General features: G+C 39.3%; 1 pseudogene; it reads left to right on the top strand.

The window, feature by feature from the left end:
• The first annotated feature begins 422 nt into the window (after positions 1–422).
• Positions 423–5,493, top strand: LOC117475774 (annotated as a pseudogene).
• The last annotated feature ends 797 nt before the right edge of the window (positions 5,494–6,290 follow it).

Raw genomic sequence — 6,290 nt, 5'->3', positions numbered from 1 at the left:
TATAAAACATGTACAGTATATTGGCCATTGAATGACATGTCTGGCTTGACAGGGCCAGTTCTGCTGTGATGGCTTTATATCAGGGTATTTGGGCATCCATCCAAACAGCATGACTGATGATTATTTGAAGAAAAGTTACATATAAAATATAGAATAGAAGAAATACATCTTGTCAGCGCTGGGCATGGCAGCGCAGTGACGTATGGTAGAAGGAGGGAAGCATAGTCTGGAAATCTTTATAAACCATTGAGAACACACAGTACAGTTTGCCACCTTGACGACAGTTGATGATGGAGATGTCTCTTATTGGTCTGATACTGTCTATAAGTTTGTGTGAGCTGAAGTCAGTTCTTGTTCTGAATAGTTATGGGGATGGCTCTGAAGCTTCATCTGTTACATGTAAGCTACAAGGTACCACTCGTCAACCTGCATTCTCTATGGACGGTGACTATGTCATTGGGGGTGTTTTCTCCATTCACTATTACATGCACACAGTGAAGCATAACTACACCACCATGCCCGAGCCACTAAGCTGCACAGGGAGGTTAGTACAGGGAGATTTTGGCTAGACTGTGGGGATATACAGTATATTGATGTTTATATTGTGAATTTGTGTTGCCATGTAGTTGTATGTAACAAAATGTGGATTTGTTTTCTCTTTCATAAAAATGTATAGTTTAACTGATTTATATACATATCACAATTTTTAAAGAGAGATATGTGTAATTTAGGATTAAATTGACCATTGAAACAATTCAGCCAAGTTATTGTGAATTTTGGATATCAAGTGTTTGGGATTTTGACACATGTTTATTTTATGTGTATTTAATTGGTTCACATAAAGCCTAAAGAGAAGCTGTTCGTTATTATCCAGACCATATATTTGAATTGCAGTAATCTTGTAGTCTATCACGTATTATTTAAAAATCTTAAAGTTTTAACATTAACACCGATGTCTGTGTGCAGTATCGACTCCCGTGAACTGCGCTTCTCTCGTGCAATGGTCTTTGCCATCGAGCAGATTAACAACAGCACGGAGCTGCTTCCGGGGATCAAGCTTGGTTATGAGATCTACGACTCATGTGCCTCGGTGTCCGTGGCGGTGCATGTTGCATTTCAGCTTTCAGGGCGACTGGACCCGGTGTTTAACACCGGCGACAAATGCTCGCAGTCTGGTATGGTGATGGCCGTCGTTGGTGAGTCTGGGTCCACGCCTTCCATCAGTATGTTGCGCGTCATCGGGCCCTTCAACATACCTCAAGTAAATATTAAGAATTTATTGCAAACTGTGTTTGAGTCCATTACTTGTTTTGCCTCTGTCCCGTTAAACAACTGTTGTTTGCTTTAGGTCAGCCACTTTGCCACGTGTGCATGCCTGTCTGATAACAGCAGTACCCGAGTTTCTTCAGAACAATCCCGAGTGATCAATTCCAGGCTGACACGCTGGCCAAGCTGGTAAAACACTTTGGCTGGACTTGGATAGGTGCTGTCCGGTCGAATTCTGACTATGGCAACAATGGTATGGCATCTTTCCTGCATGCAGCACGTAAAGAGGGGATCTGTGTGGAATACTCTGAGTCTTTCGATCGGACCCACCCACGTAGCCGGATCCAGAGAGTAGCTGACGTTATCCGCAGGTTTCTATATCACTGATTCTCCTTTAGTTCACTGTGCTGACACTGACCTTCTGCGAAGAAAAACCAAAACAAATTCTATAAGTGATGGAACATGTTTTTATTACAACAGGAAATATCTGTTTCTCATCTCTTATGTTTTGTTTTTCTTCATACTTATGACTTGTATTGTTATAAAAGACAATATTAATCATATATTATAACTATTGTTTTTATATGTCATTGAACGTCCCTCCAGGTCAACGGCTAAGGTTGTTGTGGCATTTACTTCCCCTGGAGATATGAGGATTTTGCTGGAGGAGCTGTCACGCAAGCCTTCTCCACCTCGCCAGTGGATAGGTAGTGAGTCTTGGGTGACCGACCCAGACATGCTGAGGTTCAGCTTCCTTGCTGGAGCCATCGGATTTGGCATTGAAAAATCTGTCATCCCAGGTCTGAGGGACTTCCTGCTGGATCTCTCTCCCTCTAAAGTGGCTGACTCCCCATTGCTTACCATGTTCTGGGAGGAAGCATTCAACTGCAGGCTGGTAAAAAGTGAGAAAGTTGTGCCAATTTTAAACATACATGACACTCACGGTAGTGTCTTGATTGTGTTCGTTTTTTTATTTTCTGTCAAAGTGAAACTCCCTGAATTGATCAGCCTGTTAAGACCAAACCCCGATTTTGACTGAAAGGGAAATCTAATATTTTTAATGAAATACATGAGGCGGACATAAGGTGCATCTCGGTGAATGATCTTACAATGTGATGTTCAGGTCATGTTTATTAACAATGCTGTCTAATATATTGTAAATAACATACATGTACATTATTCTACTTGGGCTATTATGCAGTGATTCCAGACTGTTTATTTGTTTAGTTGAAAGCTATTTATTCCTCAATGCACAACAATTTAGGGAAAGTCTCCCTTCAAAAATGGTGATAAAATAAATGCTGAAAAAATAGTGGCTGACTCCCCATTGCTTACCATGTTCTGGGAGGAAGCATTCAACTGCAGGCTGGTAAAAAGTGAGAAAGTTGTGCCAATTTTAAACATTCATGACACTCACAGTAGTGTCTTGATTGTGTTGCCCAAAATGATCAGCCTCTTAAAGACAAAACCCTGTTTGCTAATCCTGATCATCTAAAACATATAGTGCAGAGTTAAAATATATGTAAAATAAAACACATATAAAATGTGGAATATATTTTGTTGACAGGTTTTCAGTAATTGTAAAATAAAGAAGACGAACTGTAAACAGGAATTTAGTAAATGTATGCTTTATGAGAAGTAATATATACACGGTATATGTACATACATAATGTAGGTGAGTTAAAGAGTAAGTACAAGTATTTAAATGTAGAGGGACAGTGTCAAAGTCCTGACTTCAAGAGTTCAGCAGTCTTATTGCGAGTTGAATAAAGCTGTGTAGGCCTGTTAGTGTGTCACCGTCTACCAGACAGCAGAGGGCAGATAGTTTATTTCTAGTGTGATAAGGGTCTCTGATTATCCTGTACTGCTGGTTCTAGTGTCCATCATGCATCATTATAACAGGGCAAGTCAGTATTAAATACAAGGAATACATGTTTTGCCTAATATAATTGTAAGTATTTGTCCGATGACTCATTTGTGTAAATGTGAGCTGCTGACATTTGAAAATAAACTAATAACGTAAAAAACAGATAGACATTTCCGCATAACAGTGATTTGAAATGTGATGTAAATCCTGCAATGCTTGTTTGGCAGGTTAAATAACACAATACACACATAAGAATTAATGAATGTAATTGTCATGGCTAAAAACACCTCCCTCTGTCTCTGTGTTTTTAGGTGAAGCCATGGACAGGAGTGTGTGTGATGGAACTGAAGATATAAAGACGCTCCAGAGCTCATACACTGACACATCTCAACTTCGAGTCACTAACATGGCATACAAGGCTGTCTATGCAATAGCGCATGCCATTCATAACGCAGTGTGTCAGCAAACTGATTCTCCTACACAGTGTGATAAGTTCACTAAGCTAGAGTCCAAAGAGGTCAGTACAAATTATGTTGTTCTTTTAAGCTGCACGTCTATGTTATTAAATGAATGCTCATTTTATTTTAAATGATCTCTTAATCCCCTTCACTGTCTTCCTTTACTTCATCCCTAGGTTCTTAATCAGCTGAAAAAAGTTAATTTTTCCCAAAATGGTTATGATGTGTCATTTGATGCCAACGGGGATCCTGTGGCCACATATGAGCTGGTAAACTGGCAAAAAAAGGAGAGTGGCAGCATTGAGTTGGTGACTGTGGGGCAATACGATTCATCACTGCCGGTGGGCCAGGAGTTCCTTATCAACAGGAACCTCACCTGGGTGGAGGGTGGCACACAGGTGAGGAGCCCCAAAGCAATTATTTAACATGTTACATTTTCATATCATCTTAAAGGGTATAGAGTCTTTCATTTTTATAAAGAGTTTAAGGTCTCTGAAATGTTTTATTCTGACCATTAATATTATGAGGGTACCTCATACAAATTCCAATGTTACAAAATAATGAGAGAGTATTTTTTGTATAAAAGTTACATTTATTATTTTAAATACGCGTTTACTTACTTTTTATGGAGTGGAGAAAAGTGACACAATTAAAGGTGTTGTATAAAATACTTTTATCTAGATAAGATAATCACTTTCAGACTGCTGAAACTTACTTTAGCTTTAGTTGATTTTTTTTCTCACAAAAACTGGATTGTATCGAAAATACAAAAATGTAAAAGACACAAAGAAAAACCTTGTGAAGAAAAAAACATGAATCTATCCTTTTATAATTTTAGCTTCAGAGCACACCTTCAGAAAGGAAAACCCATCTGCTGTTATGACTGTACACCGTGTCCCGAGGGAGAGATTAGCAATGCTACAGGTATTTGTTTTTGTAATGTATGTCTACAACATAAAATATAAATTCCAACTGCTTAAAGCTGTTTTCTTTTTTTCAGATTCCTTTGATTGTTTCCCTTGCCCCAAGGAATTCTGGCCTAATGCAGAGAGAGATACGTGTCTTCCCAAACCTGTAGAGTTTCTTTCCTTCAACGAGGCCCTTGGAATCGTCTTGGCTGCTTTTTCAATCGGTGGTACCTGTCTCACCATTATAACAGCGGCTGTGTTCTATCGTCACAGGAGCTCACCAATTGTCAGGGCCAACAACTCTGAGCTGAGCTTCTTGCTGCTCTTCTCCTTGACTCTATGTTTCTTATGTTCATTAACGTTCATTGGAGCACCCTCGGAATGGTCCTGCATGCTGCGCCACACAGCGTTTGGGATCACATTCGTCCTCTGCATGTCTTGTGTTCTTGGAAAAACTATAGTAGTTCTGACGGCCTTCAGAGCTACACTACCAGGTAGTAATTTGATGAAATGGTTTGGGCCTTCACAGCAAAGATTGACTGTAGTATCTTTCACGTTTATTCAAGTTTTGATATGTACTATTTGGTTAGTTCTTAGTCCCCCCTTTCCAATGAAAAACCTCACGACATACAAGGAGAGAATCATCCTGGAGTGCGCATTAGGATCAGCTTTGGGGTTCTGGGCTGTACTTGGGTATATAGGCTTACTGGCTGTCTTTTGCTTTGTGTTAGCTGTCCTAGCTCGGAAACTACCTAATAACTTTAATGAAGCCAAGCTTATCACATTCAGCATGTTGATATTCTGTGCAGTCTGGATCACATTTATCCCAGCATATGTCAGCTCTCCTGGGAAATTTACTGTGGCTGTGGAGATATTTGCCATTCTGGCCTCCAGTTTTGGACTAATTACGTGTATATTCGCTCCAAAATGTTTTATTATTTTATTTAAGCCAGAGAAAAACACCAAGAAACATTTAATGAGCAGGGGTTTGTAAAAAATATAGATGGCTTTATAAAGCTTAATACTGTGCACATTCAAATATGCTTTCCTTGTTGATTTAAATATTAATATTGGAGTTTCTTTTATGCTCAATAGTTTTTGAGTGACAGCCCAGTCCTCCAGCGATTGTACAGTGCAGGCAGCTGCGGTGCGGTAGCAGGGGCGTGGATAGAGTGGTGAAATCACGCCCATCTACTTCCGGTCCATGGGACCTTATTTCGGAAAAATAATGTATTGAAGTCAATGGAGAGAGAAAACGTATCTTTCGATCCCGTTTGAATTGTTCCATGAATTACACATATGATGTTTGTCAATCTTAAAAAATCATTTCCATGTCAAAAAAGTCACAGTTTGTCGTAAAACTGTTGAAATATAAGACTATGAAAAATATGCAACTAGAAAGACTACAAATCCCAGAGTCGCGTAAGTGATGTCACAATTGTTTTCCTCCACTAAAATAGAGATAGCTAAGATAAGATAACGCCATATAGATAGAATCTATCTATATGGCGCTGGCTAAGATAAGATAACTTTAACAAGATGCCTGTGTGCTTAGTACCAGGTTGTTATCATACCAGCAATGGGTCTTGCTCGTTCTTTTGCTTCCCGTCTGATGAAAGGACCAGGAGTGGCTTGATCAAGTTAGCTACCTAGCTAGTAGCTAGCACGTTAGTTAGCATTACAGCCTTGTCATTTTTATTAGCCTTAACATGAAGTAACATTAAGTAACCCAAAATGTTAAACAGTAAGAGTAGTAGTCATATTTCGTGAACCCTTTGAAGAGTACTGTCA

This window comes from Trematomus bernacchii, unplaced genomic scaffold, assembly GCF_902827165.1.
Source record: "Trematomus bernacchii unplaced genomic scaffold, fTreBer1.1, whole genome shotgun sequence".
NCBI lineage: Eukaryota > Metazoa > Chordata > Actinopteri > Perciformes > Nototheniidae > Trematomus > Trematomus bernacchii.
The sequence above is the reverse complement of the archived record's forward strand: the minus strand, read 5'-3'. Positions and strand labels throughout refer to the sequence as shown.